The sequence below is a fragment of the Acinonyx jubatus genome, chromosome C1 (assembly GCF_027475565.1).
Source record: "Acinonyx jubatus isolate Ajub_Pintada_27869175 chromosome C1, VMU_Ajub_asm_v1.0, whole genome shotgun sequence".
Lineage (NCBI taxonomy): Eukaryota > Metazoa > Chordata > Mammalia > Carnivora > Felidae > Acinonyx > Acinonyx jubatus.
The window spans coordinates 189,779,420-189,796,009 of record NC_069381.1 but is presented as its reverse complement, the minus strand read 5'-3'; the positions used below and the strand labels follow the sequence as shown (position 1 = coordinate 189,796,009).

The 16,590-nt window shown below is 43.5% G+C and overlaps 1 long non-coding RNA gene across 3 annotated transcripts in view; it reads left to right on the top strand.

Moving 5' to 3' along the window:
• The window catches only part of LOC106987172 (uncharacterized), a 74,932-nt gene extending 59,385 nt beyond the window's left edge, over nt 1-15,547 (top strand). For 2 of the 3 annotated variants that reach the window (XR_003417902.2, XR_003417898.2), the window contains exons 2-4: nt 6,264-6,348; nt 6,936-7,046; nt 8,888-9,744. This is a non-coding gene — a long non-coding RNA (uncharacterized LOC106987172). Of the gene's footprint in view, nt 1-6,263; nt 6,349-6,935; nt 7,047-8,887; nt 9,745-14,640 lie in introns of those variants that run through there. The other variant, XR_008295535.1, reaches the window with a different exon arrangement.
• The last annotated feature ends 1,043 nt before the right edge of the window (nt 15,548-16,590 follow it).

Here is a 16,590-nt window from a genome sequence, read left to right as displayed (position 1 = left end):
CACATCCAGAACGCCATCAGTCATGATGCGAAACAAAGCAGTCAGTCCTCGGAATCATTACCCACTCCCTCACATCTATAGCCATGTATTGATCACACTTGTTTTCCATTCATAATTTTCCATGACTCATTATTTCCCATGATACATCCATATCCATCCCGTTAGCCCCTTTGGATCTATTTGTTAGCTGGATCAATTCTTGTTAGGACTTTAGGTTAATAGTCAGAGCAGGACGGAAGGAGAGCATTGGGGCAGGAGTTTATTCACACCTCCTGTGGCTGACTAGATGGGCACGCCACCCCCCTCACCTTTCCTATGTCATTCATTCTTCACTCTCTGGCACTGTCTTTGTTTCCCATGCCCCTCCTCCTGTTTTCCTGTTCCTTACAGGAGGCAAAGGGGGTCTGAATGACACAGCCGGGTGAGAGAGGGCAAATGTTTGCCTCATGCTAAGCAGCTACCCCTTCTCTCCATGTCCTCACTAATGAACAGCCAAGAAATGAACAGATGAAGGATGAGAAGTGGAGAAATAAAGACAGAAAAGTCCAAAGGTGTGTGGGAGGCCTGGAGAGCAGGGGAGCTGAAGGCAGGGATTTAAGATCTAGAGCAGGGATGACACTGGGTTTGCCTTGAGCAGCTGCCCCCTCTCTCTGGCCTCAGCTGTAAACTCAGGGGCCAGCCTCGATGGGCTCTAGGTCTGCCCAGGTACGACCTGGGAAGCCGTGGTTTGCAACGGGAAACTCCCGTAGCACACTTTTAAGATTAACTTATTAAAAAGAAAGCTGCCTGTGATCTGTATATTTCTACTCCATTATCAGTGCAGTTGTATATGAGTGACTTATTTGAACCAATGTAAAAAAGAAAAAAAAAAGCACCAAAAGGCAGAAAAATGAAACAGGAGATGATACTACCAGACTCATTCTGGTAAGTGAGTAATTTGTTTATTCCTTCGGTACTTGGGGTTGCCACTAAATCTGGACTGGAGAAGCCAGTAAATATTTTTAATGTGACAAGAATATCAGAGCATTCTGTGCAAGGCACACTTTGTTGCTCTAAGTTTTATTTCTTTTTTTATCATTAGCCATAACCTTTTGGGGCCTGATCTCAACCAAGAGCCACATGCAATCCTGAGAAGGGTCAGAGGCCGGCTAAAGCCACCGCCACGTGCTGGGCCATCTGCCAGCAATTCACGTGACAGTGGTCCGGTCCCTCCAGTATGTTGCAGATTTGTGACACAATTCAAGGATATTTGTTTTTATTGTGGTGTTACCATATATATCTTGGGCTGATCATGGGGAGGGGTTCAAAACCTCTTTAGACCCATACACCCTTTCCACCCAGCTGATACCATTTGCTTTGTGCATTTTGATCCACCTGCTAGCAAGTGTATTCTCTTCTCTCCAATGCATTAAGTAAAGGAAACACACACACACACACACACACACACACACACACACCCATCTGCCCATCGTTGTGAAAACCTAATAAAAATAATAGCAAAGAAAGGCAGGGTTTATTTAATTTGGGTTAGACGTGAGCAACATTGATTTCCTTGTCTCAAGACAGCTCATATCTTGCAGAGGTTCTATAAAACTCCTAAAAGGCAAAGTAAAGCTGGAGAGGTTCCCTTAGCGACTCCTACCTGGCACACAGACAGTTAAACTTAAGGGGGGGAAAAAAAATTGAAATGCAATCCTGGCTCGTGTTACCCATTAGCTGGGTATATTGACCAAACTTATAGTCAGATAATGCAAACAATAACAAAGTTATTGATTGAAGAGATGTCAGGCAAATAGGTACTTATTATGATGCTGCTGATAAGCTCGGGGTCTCCCTCACGTGACAGTGACAGAGGCCTATTGATTCTGCAGTTGGTCATCCGTGGCTTCCAGCTGACACGGAATCTGCAGGCTGCTTCCACACGCAGGAGCTAGACTTCCCTAGCGTGGCGGGGTGGGGGGCGGGCGGGGGGCGAGATCACCTAAGAGAATGCCACCAAACTCTGGCTGTGGGGAAAGGAAGGGGTGATTCTACACCAAAAAGGAGCCCGTGAGCAAAACCTTGCAGTGCCAGTGGGTCACAGAACACTGTGGGGCCGTGTCCTCCGTGGGCCACCTCCCTCCCCCGCGACCGGAGAGCACACACAAGGGCAGGTCCTTAAGCAGCTGTCACTAGCGCTGAGCTCTGAGCTGACCAGTAGGGGTGCGGAAGACAGATGAGACCCACAGACCCTCCCCACTGAAAACCAAATGTATCACCTCTCCAGCACATCTGCTCCCCAACCTGGGCCTTCCAGTTGGCAGGGAAATCTGGCCAGACGTTCTATTATTGCTTCTCCCAGCATGTGATCAGCCTGAGGCATTCATGGTTGATTGTCTAAATTTTAGATGTGAACCAGCAAAACACCATCTCTCTTAGCGCTTTTAGTATTAGCCGATTATATGGCTGTGGAAGAGATGGAATAATACTCATTAGTTTTTTGGATGGCTTTGCAAGAAGAGGATGGTTGGTGCCTGCCAAACAGAACTGGTGATTGTTTTGACACTTGAGGGTGTGAGGGAGAGAGGGAAGCTGGTGTGGGAGCGTAGCGTAGAGGATGAGACGAGGAGGGGGTTATTTATTTCTTACTTTCCCATAGATGAGTCCGTAGATGATTTGCTGGTCTCATATGTAACGGAACAAAACACTTTGTGTTCATCATAACTGGTTCTTCTTCATGCAGAATGACACCAAGGTATGGGATATTTACGCAAAGGTTGTGCTCTAGGAAGGAAGAGGAATTTCATTCATTCATTCATTCATTCATTCATTCATTCAGTAGATATCTACTGAGGGTCTACCATGTGCCCGGCTTGGTACACAGAGCTGGGTAGAGCAGTTGAACAAGGTAGCCAGTCCCTGCCCCTTGTTGGTTTCCATCTGATGAAGGGGGGTGGGGGAGGAGGTGGGAAGCGGTGTAGACACAGGTGGTTCGCAAACACGTTTAATTACTATTTTGGGAGATTTAGGTTGTTTCCAATTTTCTTGCTCCCCTAAATAACGATGGACCCCTTTTGGGGGTCTTGGAGTCTTCTGTGGGAAAACCGATATGGGTTTTAAAGTCATCCCTTTCTGAATTGGGATGTCCAGCCTTACAGATGTTGTTTTTTGAGACTTCTTTCTTGGAGTTATGTTTCAAAGCTTCCTTTTAATATCCTCAGTCCTTTGAGGGTGAATCTAATTTGACTTTTAGAAATAGTCAAGCATCATCTGGCCTTACATCTGGTGAACGTGGCGAGGATGAATCATCACTATCTTCTTTTGTTGTTAAGAATGTGTGGCTATAAAGTAATGCGACTGATTTTGGGGTCACGGGTAAGGCCTTTAAAAACATTCTAGAAGCAACTCAGGGGAGGACTTCTAAAGTGTTTTCAGCACCGGCAGCATCTTTGCTATAGGGAAATGGAACAGACGGCACGCGGGCTTTGACGTCAGAGTGTCCCGGGTCTTGCCTGGATTCCTGTGCTTCCTCCCTGTGAAGCCAGGTACTTGGCCCCCTATATGCCTCAAGTTGATCATTTGCAAAATGAAGCTAATTTTATCCATCACACAGACTTATGATGAGTGTTAAATAACATAAAATAACTACCAGTAAAGCATCTGGTACAGTGCCTGGCCTATGGCAGTTGTGATTATCGATAATACGTGAAGCACTTCCCAGAAGAAATACATTGAAGGGAACTACTGTTTTTCACCTCCCCCCCCCCCCCCCCCCCCCGCTTAAAACTGTAACTTCCAACATTTTGTAAAAGATATCAACTCCAGGCTCAGGATAGTCGGATATTATCCGCTTGCTGCCCTAGATCCGCCCTCTACTTTTTTCCAACCTGCTCTGTATCCTGTGTGGACTGCATTGGGCAGACCCGAGTTCCCCAGATTCTGGATGGATTCAGACGAGGGTGGCATTGACAGGCAAGCAGGTGAAGAGAGTGGGGTGTTCATCTGCCCAGCTCGCTTTCCCAGAAGGTGCAGCCTTCTCCCTGAGGCCACAACTCTCAGGTCCCAGCCCCGCTGGGCGGCTCCCTCCCCCTCTCACCTAGGGCAGGTGACGGTTCTGAAATGCTAGCCCCAAGGTGCTTCACCGTCCTTGTGGGTTTCTCTTAACCCTACCCACACTCACAAATAAACTCTTCATTAACTAACTCTTCCTTAAGTTACCCTAGCTGGATCACTGACTGATACACATAGTTAGTTTCTGGTTTTGGTCTAGTCAAGCCCTAAGGTTGCGATTAAAGTGATTTGATTGTACTGACTGTGTCTGGAAAGAGAATAGGATCTTATAAATTTTGAGCTATGCAAAAAGCAGAATTTCACAGAGATGCTGAGAGCAGTCTTCAGAAATGCATACGCCTGACGCTGTTTGCTTTCTAGGCAAACCGTGGGATCTCCCTCTTCCCTCTGTCCTCCAGTAACGTTACACATGTCTTCATGTTAAGTGCTTGCATTGTCTTATTCTGACAATAAGGAGCACTCAGAATAAGTAATGCTCCTCAGTGAGTCACAAATGGAATCCGTGTCAGCCAGTGTCGTGAAATGGATCTATAACTGGCTTTTTGTCCCTCAATTTGAGATGATCTAATTCAATTTCTATGATTTATAGCTTGGGAGAAGACACTCTCTGTCCCCCTCCCGAACTTTCATTCTGTTTCTTATTCCCACATTTCCCGGGATCTGAAGGGAATTCATTTCTGAAGGCAAACGAGCCTATTACCACAGCCTACTGCTAATGATTGTCATTTTGGTTTACTATTGCTGTTAGTTAACACAGGGGATGTGAAGTGTCACCAAAACCAATCTGCGTCTCTGCTATGGAGATGAAATTTCTTTCGTAGGGCAAACAAACAAGTTTTTTGAGAAGTTGACTGTGCAAATCATGAGGACAGTGTAATGGCTGGTCTGGTTGCCAACATGAACTAATTTTTTTTAAAAGATTTTTATTTTTTTAAATGTTTATTTTTGAGGCACACACACACACAGTGCAAACAAGGGAGGGGCAGAGAGAGAGAGGGAGACACAGAGTCTGAAACAGGCTCGAGTCTGAGCTGTCCGCACAGAGCCCGATGCAGGGCCTGAACCCATGAACCAGTGAGATCGTGACCTGAGCTGAAGTCGGATGCTCAACTGACTGAGCCACGCAGGCGCCCCAACCAACGTGAACTAATTTAAGGATGAGCGGAGGGCTCTGGTAGCTTCTGTAGTGGCCACTGCCCAGCCTGCATCCTTCTACAAGGCTGGCACATTATCTCCAGCTTCCCTTTCTCCAAGGAATTGCCCGGGGCCAACAGGAGCCGCCCGGACAGGAGGCGACTGTCCTCTCCAGCCGTCCTGTGGCAAATGATTGACATGATGGCACAGAAGGCAAAACTCCTTGCCTAAAGGGCTGCACCTCGGCCAGGGCCTGCCTTCCTTTGCTCTTCCCCACTCTGTCCCTTTCACCTTCTGACAGTTTTCTCTTTTGAGTACATCCTCAGTAAATCATGCACCCCCTTGAATTCCCATCTCAGGCTCTGCTTCAGGAAGCCTGGCCCTTCTCCTGATCTTATGGCTAGAGAAATGGTAAGTGTGAGAGGTGGAGAGAGAAAGGTGCTCTTCCTCTGTGGTGCACGCAGTGGATTTGACAGCCGCTGCTTCTCAGATGCTCTTGGGATAAATAGACGCCATTTTGATGACCGCATATGACACGTCAGTGGACCAAACAGCTGTTTGAGCTCTGACTTTCACCAGGAGTTGAGAAGACTTTAAACATCCTGACCCTCAACTGTCTCTGGATAGCTTATGTCACCAAAATTCTTGAGTCAGAGACACTGGTTGCCACTTACTCTGCTGAGAGCATTTGGCCAGATCTTTCATCCATGAACCTTTGGTTGTGGTCCTAGGTCCCTGGTATTTTTGATGATTTGCCAACATGGCCTTGGACTATCTGGGAACTCCTTGCTCTTCCTTTTTGGAAAGTGCTCTCTCCCTTCCTTTTTGCCAAATCGAGCCCCTCATCACACAGAAGCCTAAATCAATCTCTGAGGGACCCTGTCTCTCTGGCCACTCTGGGCACTACTGTATCCCGCTGACGTTCATGAAGCCTAATTCCACAGAGCTGTACTCAAATTGAAGGCACCTGTACCCTTCTTTTAAAAAAAAATTAAAAAAATTGTGTGGTATAACGTACATAAAAGACATACATCTCCAGCATGCAGGTGGCTGAATTTTTACATGTGTATTTTCCCCAGAAACTGCCACCTGGATCAAGATCTAGAACGTTTCCAGCGCCCCATGCTCCTTCTCAGTCTATTATCATCCACCCGCCAGTAAGAGGTAAGCACTCTTCTGACTTCTAATTACAGACTAGGTGTGGCATTCTTGGACTTCATATAGAATGGAATCATGCAGTATGTATTCCTTTGTGTCTAGCTTCCTTCACTCATTGTTATGCCTATGAGAGCCACCTACTGTTTGTTCTTTTGTTTACAGCTTTTCTTGTTGCATGTTTTAATATTCTGTATGTTTTTGCCCTGTTTCCCCTTTTATCTTGCATACTTCTTGAAGTATAGGCTGTATCTTTTATGTATTTCCTATATGAGCATATCGTGGACGTTTACAAATATTCCCTGGGTGAATGCTGACTGATTCCTGTTCATAGGGTACTTAGTGAAAGCAAGCTGTTGTCTTCTCTTCCTGTTGTATGTGTAGTTGAAGTAGTTGTGTCTTCTCTTCCTGTTGTATGTGTAGTTGAAGTAGTTGTGTCTTCTCTTCCTGTTGTATGTGTAGTTGAAATGGTTATGTCTGGGGCTGCAGCATGTTTTACTGTGAAGTAACAACAGTAATAAATATTTATAGGACCTGTATCCAAGGCGTCTATAGTGACTTGCAGTTTCTAAGTTCATCTTTTCATTTTCTCATAGAGCTTGGCAGGAAAGCCACCGAGGTCATTCTGCTGAAGGGGGGAGGCTAAGATGTGCTGAGGTGAAGTCTCCGACCCCGAGTCCTGGCGGACCTTAGTGGCAAAACTGAAGGTCTAACCTAGTTTTAGCTCATTCTCTCTCTTGGATTCAATCCCATGTTTCTCTCATCCCTGTTCCCAAGGAAAGAGATGCATTAGTACAACCACAAATATTAGTAGAGGTTTAACGTTTTGGAATCCTGTCATTATAGGAGTTATGTTACTGCTTCATTCTATGTGTGTGTGTGGGGGGGGGGGGTTACCGGCTTGTCTTTAAACTTATTTTGTCCTCTAGCTTTTGTGATACTCTATAATGGCGTTACTTTAACATAAATCAGATGTAGGAAGTTACAGATTTACCGACCTGATAAGGGGAGGGGTTAACCATGGCTAACCATGGTTAACCAGGCAACCATGGAGATGCCTCTCCATGGTAAAGGTACCTGATGTTTTCTGTTTCTGGGGAATTCAGTACACTGGGGACCACAGTTCAAGAGAGGCCAGAGTGCTGACCAGCTTCTTGCCACATCTTTTTTGGCCACAATCTTTCTTTGTTTCCTGTGGATCGCATGTCCTCTTTATAATAGAAATGAGTGGGGAATAGGATTCATTCGATAAGAAGAGGAGTGATGCCCCCCCTTGGCTAGATATTTGAAGTCCTTTATTGCTATTTGATCCACAAACACACGCAATAGTAGATAACATCCAGCGGGCACTGGCCAGCTACGGGAGCTATGGAAATTTGAGAGTTTTCAGAGAACTTGTAAGACTAAAGTCAAACCTATCTTCCCCCTTTTTGTCTTAAATTTCAATTTCATTTTCATTCATGTCGTTTGATCTGTGGTCTGTTGTGAAGGGAGGAAAAACACTTTTTCCTTCTACCTTTCTGGGTTTTCAGCTGGGGCCCCCATAACAACGGAGAGACGAATATTTGTTTAATATTTTACTATAAGTTTCACGTGACACGGGAGCCTTCATAAGGAGATGAAGACCTAAAGAAAGGGCTGGCCCTCAGTGTTTTTATGCTATAGGTTTGATAAAGAATTGAAAGTTATGGGGAAATGTGATAGGACAAAGGGGTACGAGCTAAAGGTAGTAAACGGAGGGAAACTTAGCAAGCCCTCTTTGTTAAGATTCCTGGTCTTGGAAGACAAGGTTGTTCGTTTCTTCCGGGGATAGGGAGGGTGCCTCTCAACTGAGAATCGTCATTTTTAAAATTGTTGTTCATTTTTTTCAGATAGGGGAGGGGCAGAGGGCAAGAGCATCTTTTTTTTTTTATTTTAAAATTTTATTTAAATCCAAGTTAGTTAACATAAGATGTAATAATGATTTTAGTGATTTATCACTTACATATACTACCCAGTGCTCGTCCCCAAAAATGGCCTCCTTAGTGCCCATCACCCATTTAGTCCCTCCCTTCCCCCACCCCTCCAGCCACCCTTAGTTTGTTCTCTGTATTTAAGAGAGAGAGAGAGGGGGCGGGTGGAATCTTAGGCAAGCTCCATGCTCAGCATGGAGCCTGATGTGGGGCTCAGTCCCACGACTCTGGGATCATAACCTGAGCCGAAATCAAGAGTTGGATGCTCAACCGACTGAGCCACGCAGGCGCCCCAACCTAGGGTCTTATCACCTGCTTTAGGGGAGAAGGGGGAAGTTAGTGAATCCTTCCTACACTCGGTGTTTCTCAGATTCCTTTAGCTTAAGATATTCAACATGCTGAGGTGCCATGTTTTGGGGCAGTATGTCCTGAACCCCATCATTTGGTACATTAAAAATCTCTTGATATCATCAGTATTTCATTACTTGTTGACAAATGGACTGAAATGGGAATTTATCCCAATTTCTAGCTTCTGTTTTTTTTAATCAGCCTAAAATCATGCCTGGGATAATTGTAATTTTCTTCTTAACTTCTAGGGTGATTTAACAAGAAGCTTTAAGAACTACAATATATATTAATGGCAAATGGGCTCCCAGTATTGAGATCTGTTTAAGTTGTTTTTGATTCTTTAAGCTCACATAATGAAGGTACTGACCTAACAAATAAATAACTGTTCTTGGAAGAAAACCCCACATCAGAGTAAATATTAACAAAGGATCTGGTTATGGCACACATTGAACTTCAGGTAATTATGTTCTTTATTTTGAAAAAAAGTTCAAAATGCCGCATAGATGCTCAGTCCAGGAAGGAAAAGGCTTTACAATTTACATTGTTCATGGGATGCTGTGACAATAAACAGAATTGCTCTTCTGGAAGCATCTGTTAAGCCAATTACATGGCAAATTTTCAAGTTCTAGAATGGGTAGGTTTGCAATTGGTGAAAACTTTGATAACCAAGAGAAGGCAGGATCTAGAGAAGAGAGCAGGTGATAAACAGAATCCTGATGGTGTCTATGTTTTAATGCAACCTGGAAATTAGACACTTTTACATGCAATATTTTTTTTTCACATAACAGTTCCCAAATAAACAGTTAAAGTGGTTTTAGGTGATTAAAGCAATATAGAAGATTAGTTTTGTTATGTATAATCACCTTTGCTTCTCCTTTATTGATGAAAAGAACTCCTCTCAGCGGGTTGTGTTATCTATTTTAGATGTTGCCTGATCTTGTTTTTTAAATGTAAATCAGCTTTTTAATCTTTTTTTATGTAAATTTGATAGCCCGTACCAGCAATTATTCTGCTTTGTTGCAGCTCCCTCTTTAGAACTGTCTCTGTTTTATGTTTAATTGTCCTAATTGTCCAAATTTGAATAAACCTGGAGAACAGCAATGGAGATCATTACTTGTTTTTAAATTTACAAAAAGGTTTAAGCACTCCTTCCTGAACTTCCCTTTAATTCTTTACACTGTTAATTATGATCTGGGAGATTGGAAAACCTTGTTATTGTCCCCAGAGCTGCTACTCCAAATTATAGGTTTGTTTATTTTTGTTTTACTACTTGATATCAGACTTCTCCTTCTTGTGAACATGATAAAAAGCTCATCAGAGAAAATTTAGATTCACTTTTTAATCAGTGCAGGATTTTAGCAAGGGGGTATCTACACGAAGATACACATTATGCATTTTTAGAAGTTGGAGCCCTTAACTATAGTCCAGGAAAGGGAATTCATCCATTTCATATCCATCTATCATCCATCCATCCATCCATCCATCTATCTTTCCACCACCCACCCATCTATCCACCCACGTAGCCATCCAACTAGCCATCAACTTATGGAGGGCTTGAACTGGATGACACATCAATTCAATGAGATTATGTTCTGATTTAATAATTTTTAGCAAATGAGTAGATTAGATTCTAGGTCAAAACTGAATTTTTAAGTTGATTTATTGCATAACTTAATTGGAGAAAACAAAAACAAAAGAAGGAAACCTACAGGAGTCTTATCTCTGTTCACTGAGGTTCTTTGCAGCTTGGGGTTTTATGCTTTGATTCAGATCAAGGCAGCCTTGGTGCGGAGACAGAGCAGTCGATTGAGCAGTTGAGCCTGAGACACTGTGTGTCTGATCGATCTGTGGCCAGCCCACCTATGTCCGATATGTTTCTGTCCCATGCACCTATGTCCTGTATTACGTCTCACTGGGACTCTTTCCTACCACCACTCTAAAGAGAAGCCACTTTCTCGGGTTTAGAGATGCTTGGATTAAGCAATGAGGTATGTTAATTTCTGGTCAATCTCACATGCCAGTTAGTGGGTTCAGATGTCAGTGAGAGAAATGTTTCATGTCATATAAGCTGTCACATATAGCTACACAGATAAGTAACTTGACTGGTTTTTGTGGCCAGATCTCTTCAGGATTGCCTAAAGAGACAGCACTGCCATGACTTGAGCAAGTCACCGAAAACTTCTAAGGTTAATTTTCTGTCCTGTGAGGCCAGGGGTAGGAATAATTCTCAGGGGTGCAATAGAAGGAGAACAGACAAGCGCCAGTGTTTTAAAGAAGCTCCATTATCATACACAAGGTCAGATCAAATGAAAATGAAATGTTCTCTCGCAGCATCCCTGAGTTTCGGCAAGTGAATTCTAGTCATGCTTTGTATTCACAGACAGGAAATGTCTATTCAGAAGGAATGAATAATAGATAACTACTTTCTTTGCTTTACACCTAGTTATAATTCTACAACTAACATAATATTAAATGAGTTCCCTTCCTCCCAGTGATGTTTCATATTCGAGTTACATACCGTAACCTCAGAACTCAACAGCGTGAAAAATCAAACAGCTGGGGAAAAATGCATCTTTAATTTTCCCACCAATTTACCACCCCCTGCCCTCTTGCTCCAGATTATCTGCCCAGTTCTTAGGCAAATGCTATGTTCTCAGTCCCTCTATTCTCATAAAGATGATGGACCCCAGCCAGTCTTAGCTCCAGCTTTTCAGATCCCGTTTTTATTTGCTGGGGTTTAAAAGCAAGGTTTACTTTCACTGTGGCACGTTAAATACCTCATTTGCTGAATCATACCTCGAATAAATTCAACAAAATTGTTTTTGCAATTGCAAAAACAGTAGTGCTCATTTTTAGTGTTATATAGCTCATGAGTAATAATTTATGTTTGGTAAAATAAAAAGTAATAAGGACCTAGGATGGGGTATAAGAATTGTAAACTATGTTGTTCTACACAGTATATTAATAGTAAGAATAAAGGGAACCAGAATCAAAGAATGACATAACGTTGGGAAGAAATCATAGACATAGTTTTATTGACTGTTCATTGAAGAAGTGAGGGGACAACAGTTCGGAGAGATGAAGTGACTTGTTCAAGGTCACACAGCTGGTTAGCTCCAGAATTGGCCCAAAACCTCAAAGTTTTTGGCTCCTGGTCCAGCACACTCTCCATCACAACATGCAGCCTCTTAGTTTGTTGGTTTTGGGTCAGAAATATAATTAACACAGGGCAGGAAGCCTAGATTATGAAAAAGTTGGAGGGGAATCTAATGAAAACCAAGCTTTGTGAAAGTCGACCTGTTTTGTGATATATTCATGGTGTCTGACTGCATTTGGAGTTTGGCGAGTGTCTCTTCTTTCCTCTTTGACCTGCTGGTCCTCTTCCTAAACTGGTGATTTAAGGGTCTACAGAGAGTACACAAATTCTTGCCGAGTGGTGAAAGTAATACAATACTAAATAACAAGAAACAAACATGCACCGAGAAAGTAAAAAAAAAAAAAAAAAAATACTGAAGAGAGTACTATAGGAATAAAAGTAGCACTTCTGTGGGGTGCCGGGGAGGCTCAGTCGGTTGAGTATTGGACTCTAGATTTTGGCTCGGTCATGGTCTCAGGGGTAGTGAGATCGAGCCCTGTGTCTGAGTCCATGCCGAGCACGGAGCCTGCTTGGGACTCTCTCTCTCCCTCTCTCTCTGCCCCTCCCCTGCTCACGCGTGCTCTCTGGCTCTCTCTCTCTGAAAATAAATAAACTTGAAAAAAAAAGCAGTACTGTTGTAAGAATTCTGATATGAGGTGAAAAGCAGTGGATGGGGAACCCTCGTTCTGTAGGTTTAGTTGTGATTAATAAGGAAAAGTAGTATTTGGTATTGAAAGGGAGTGGAGTATACCACCTCAGAATGGACCCCTTTAATTTTTTTCTTTTAACGTTTATTTTTTGAGACAGAGAGAGACAGAGCATGAACAGGGGAGGGGCAGAGAGAGAGAGGGAGACACAGAATCCGAAACAGGCTCCAGGCTCTGAGCTGTCAGCACAGAACCCGACGCGGGGCTCGAACTCACGGACTGTGAGATCATGACCTGAGCCGAAGTCGGACGCTTAACCGACCGAGCCACCCAGGTGCCCCAGAATGGACCCCTTTAGCGTGTGGATTACTTTGAACTGAAGGCAGTCGAGAGCCAGTAGACTCAGGAAAAACTTCTACCTATCCCTTACCAGCCTTAATTAATTAATTAATTAATTAATTAATGTTTATGTTTATTTTTATTCAAGTTCGTTAACATACAGTATGGTCTTGGCTTCAGGAGTAGAACCCAGTGATTCATCGCTTACATATCACACCTAGTGCTCATTCTGAAAAGTGCCCTCCTTGATGCCCATCATCCATTGAACCCATCCCCCCCACTCCCCCCACCCCCCACAGCCCCACCAACCCTCAGTTTGTTCTCTGTATTCAAGAGCCTCTTATGGTTTGCCTCCCTCTCTGGTTTTATCTTATTTTGCCTTCCTTTCCCTTATGTTCGTCTGCTGTGTTTCCCAAATTCCGCTTATGAGTGAGATCATGTGATATCTGTCTTTCTCTGACTCCTTTCGCTTCGCGTAATACCCTCTAGTTTCATCCGTGTTGTGGCAAGTGGCAAGATTTCATTCTTTTTCATTGCTGAGTATAAAGAAGATATGGTGTATATATATATACGATGGAATACTACTTGGCCTTAAAGAATTTAGATAGGCGTCCGGGCTCAGAAAGAGAGCTATTACCAGAGATAGCATTTTTTCTTGAAAGACCTACCTGCATGGCAGGGAAAACATCTGATTACTGAACATGGGCTCTTGTTATCTTCCTGTGAGTTGCCCCCCTCCATACACACTTGGAAGCCCCAGACCCCTATCACATTCCTTAGCTCAGGATGGCACATAAGCCTCAATTCTCTGACTGCCACTGAGTCTCATATCTTTGGAGGGTTTTGTTTGTACAGAATTACATTTAGGTTTTTTTGGTTGTTGTTGTTGTTGTTAACTTGTCTTATGTTGACTTAATTATTTAGACCAGCCAAGGAACCTAGACTATACTGTCAAATGATAATATAAAGTATGGCTGCTTGAAAACCAAAATAATATGGACACAAAAGGGGTGGGGTTTAAGATTCTGATGCAGACCCATTGGCCCCACAGAGATGCAACAGAGATCTGAAGGATTGTAACTTAACAACAATCCCACATAGACTCCTATATCCTATTTAAATATATATGCATCTATATACACACACACATACGTATGTTTATGCATATAATGTATATGCGTGTATGATGCATGTGGGTTTGGTTTCCATTCTGCAGGGTGGAATTCTTTAGTTATATGTGAAAACCCATTGATAAAGAACATCCCCAGGCATTGCTTGAGATGCCAAGTGGGCCTCCTTAACAATTACAGTCAAGATACTGAGAGAGAGAGGAAGGCTAGAAAAGTAGCACCTCTTCCAGAATGGCTCATTCCTCCCAGGTTGGGACTTCCATTACCCCTCTCTCCACCCCTACCTAGTAATAGCCAGTGTCTTCTCACAAGGTCCTGGGCTACTGAATTTTCTGTCTTGATAGACACTCTTGAAGAAGCTTCTATGCTTCTATCAGTCAGCATCTGTGTAAAAATTATCTTCCTATATCTCTCTTCAGAGGTGTGATTTTGTGAAGAGAGAGATGATGAGGCTGTTATCTGGCCCTGGTGACACAATCTCTCACGGGATCGCCTCAGTTAAGTCACTCTATCAGAGTGAGGAGACTAGAAGTTTTAAGTCCTCCTAGACATGATCATTCTTTTTTTTTTTTTTTTACACATGATTATTCTTTTGGTTATTGACTGATATTACCAATTCCAGTTGATAACAGAATGCCATCATTCTATTTTAATATGTATTTCAAATTGACATTTATATATTATTTTTTTATGTATTTTTATTTACTTTAACTTCTATTGACTTAATTTTTTGCATTCCCTATCCTAAGGAGTTCCTTCATGATATCTAGTTACCTGGGAGGTTGAATTTTATTCGGAATGCTGATTGGTGAGCACAGAGTAAAATTTGCCTTGGGAAGATATTTTACGTAAACTCTGAAAAGCCAGATGAAATATCTCTACTTCAAACTGAATACATCGCTGTGACACCACAGAATGGAATCCCCAAATTCAGTACCTTTTCCATCAAAAGTATGAGTTCCTTTGGAGTAGAGAAAGTGATGAGGAACGAATCTGATGAGCTATATGTGATGGGCGGAATGGCCTCCAAAGGTGTCCAAGCCCTGCTCCCTGGAATGTGTTTCCTTGCATGATAAAAGGGGCTTTGCATCTGCAATTATGGTTATGGATGTGGATAATCCAGGTGGGCCCTTCGAAGCAGAGAACGGTCTCTGGTTGGAGTCAAAGATATACAGTGAAATAGGAGGCAGGAGAGGGAATCCAAGAGAGAGGCTCCAAGTGTGAGAAGGGCATCAAAGTGCTGTTACCCGCCCTGAGCATAGGGAGACACCTGCTGGGGCGAAGAGAGGTCTCTAGGAGTTGACGGCAGCTCCTGGCTGACAGCAGGCGAGCAAACAGGGACTTCAATCCTACAACCGCAAGGAATGAAATTCTGACAACTGAAAAAGCTTGGAAGTAGATTCTTCCCCAGAGCCTCCAGAAAAGAAGGCAGCTCTTGATTCTGCCTTGTGAGACCTGGAGCAGAGAAAACCCTTGAGCCCTGCTGTGCCCACACTTCTGACCCACGAGAAGTTACAAAATAATAAATGAATGTTATTTTAAGCCTGGAGATGTGTGGCAATTTGTTACTGTAGCAAGAGAAAACCAAAACACTGTGTTAGTATGTTCAAGTTCAGTCTAAGAAAATAATCTGAGAAAAACAACACAGTTGTGTGTGTGAACCCCTCCCCCCCCGCCCCCCCCCCCCCCCCGACGGAATTGGAAGGACAAGGACAGTAAAAGACCAGGTAAGGTCATTCAAATACCAACTGTTATTTGTAAGATAATGAAAAGCAAACATCTGGTTCTTTGCATAATTTTGATCAAAGGAACATAATATGTTTTGCACACGTTTGGAGGAAAACCAGCTGCATTAAGATTTTCATCAGGGAAGAACTAATGTCAACCTGGGATCCAGGATGATGAACCTCTCCCTGTGTGATAATGACAAGGAGGTGAATGTACAAATCTAATTTGGGCAAGTAAGTGAGCAGTCACAGAGTGCCCAGCAGAAGATACAGGCCACCTCAGGGAGCCTGGGTGGCTCAGTCAGTTGAGTGTCTGACTCTTGACTTCGGATCAGGTCATGATCTCATGGTTGTGAGGTCGAGCCCTGTATTAGGCTCTGCGCTGAGTGTGGAGTCTCTCTCTCTGCCCCTCCCCCTCAAAATAAATAAATAAATTTAAGAAAAAAGAAGGTATAGGTCACCTCAGTCCACATACTGGGTGGAAACCAGGGTGAAGTCAAAAGAAAGAGGGGAGAGAGAAGGACTTTTCTCGGGGCGCACTTTTCATGCGCATCTGTCACTTTCAGTTGACAGACTTCTGCTGGCCCTTCCTGTTGGCTCCAGGCTTGGACATCTGAAACAGGGCTGGCCCATCCATGGATTGCTTCCTATCTTGCCATAGAGATTGGCTCCAGATGTGACCAAAAGGTAGCCCAGAGAGCACCAGGACCTTCTCTGGGACTGAGGTGAAGGCGCGGCTCTGTGCTGGTGTTGCTAACTAGGTGGGATAGATTCTCAGATTGCTGGTTTCCTCTGGTCCCCCATGTGAGGAAGGCGTATCTGGGAGTGAAGTCAGCGCAGACCGAGTAGGACAGAGATGATGGAACAAAGCACACACCACTAGGTCCAGTGCAATCTCTGCACTGTGCCAACTTTCTCAGTCGCTTGGCTTAAAGTAATCGGAGGTGGATTTTTGTCCCTCGGTATAGAAAG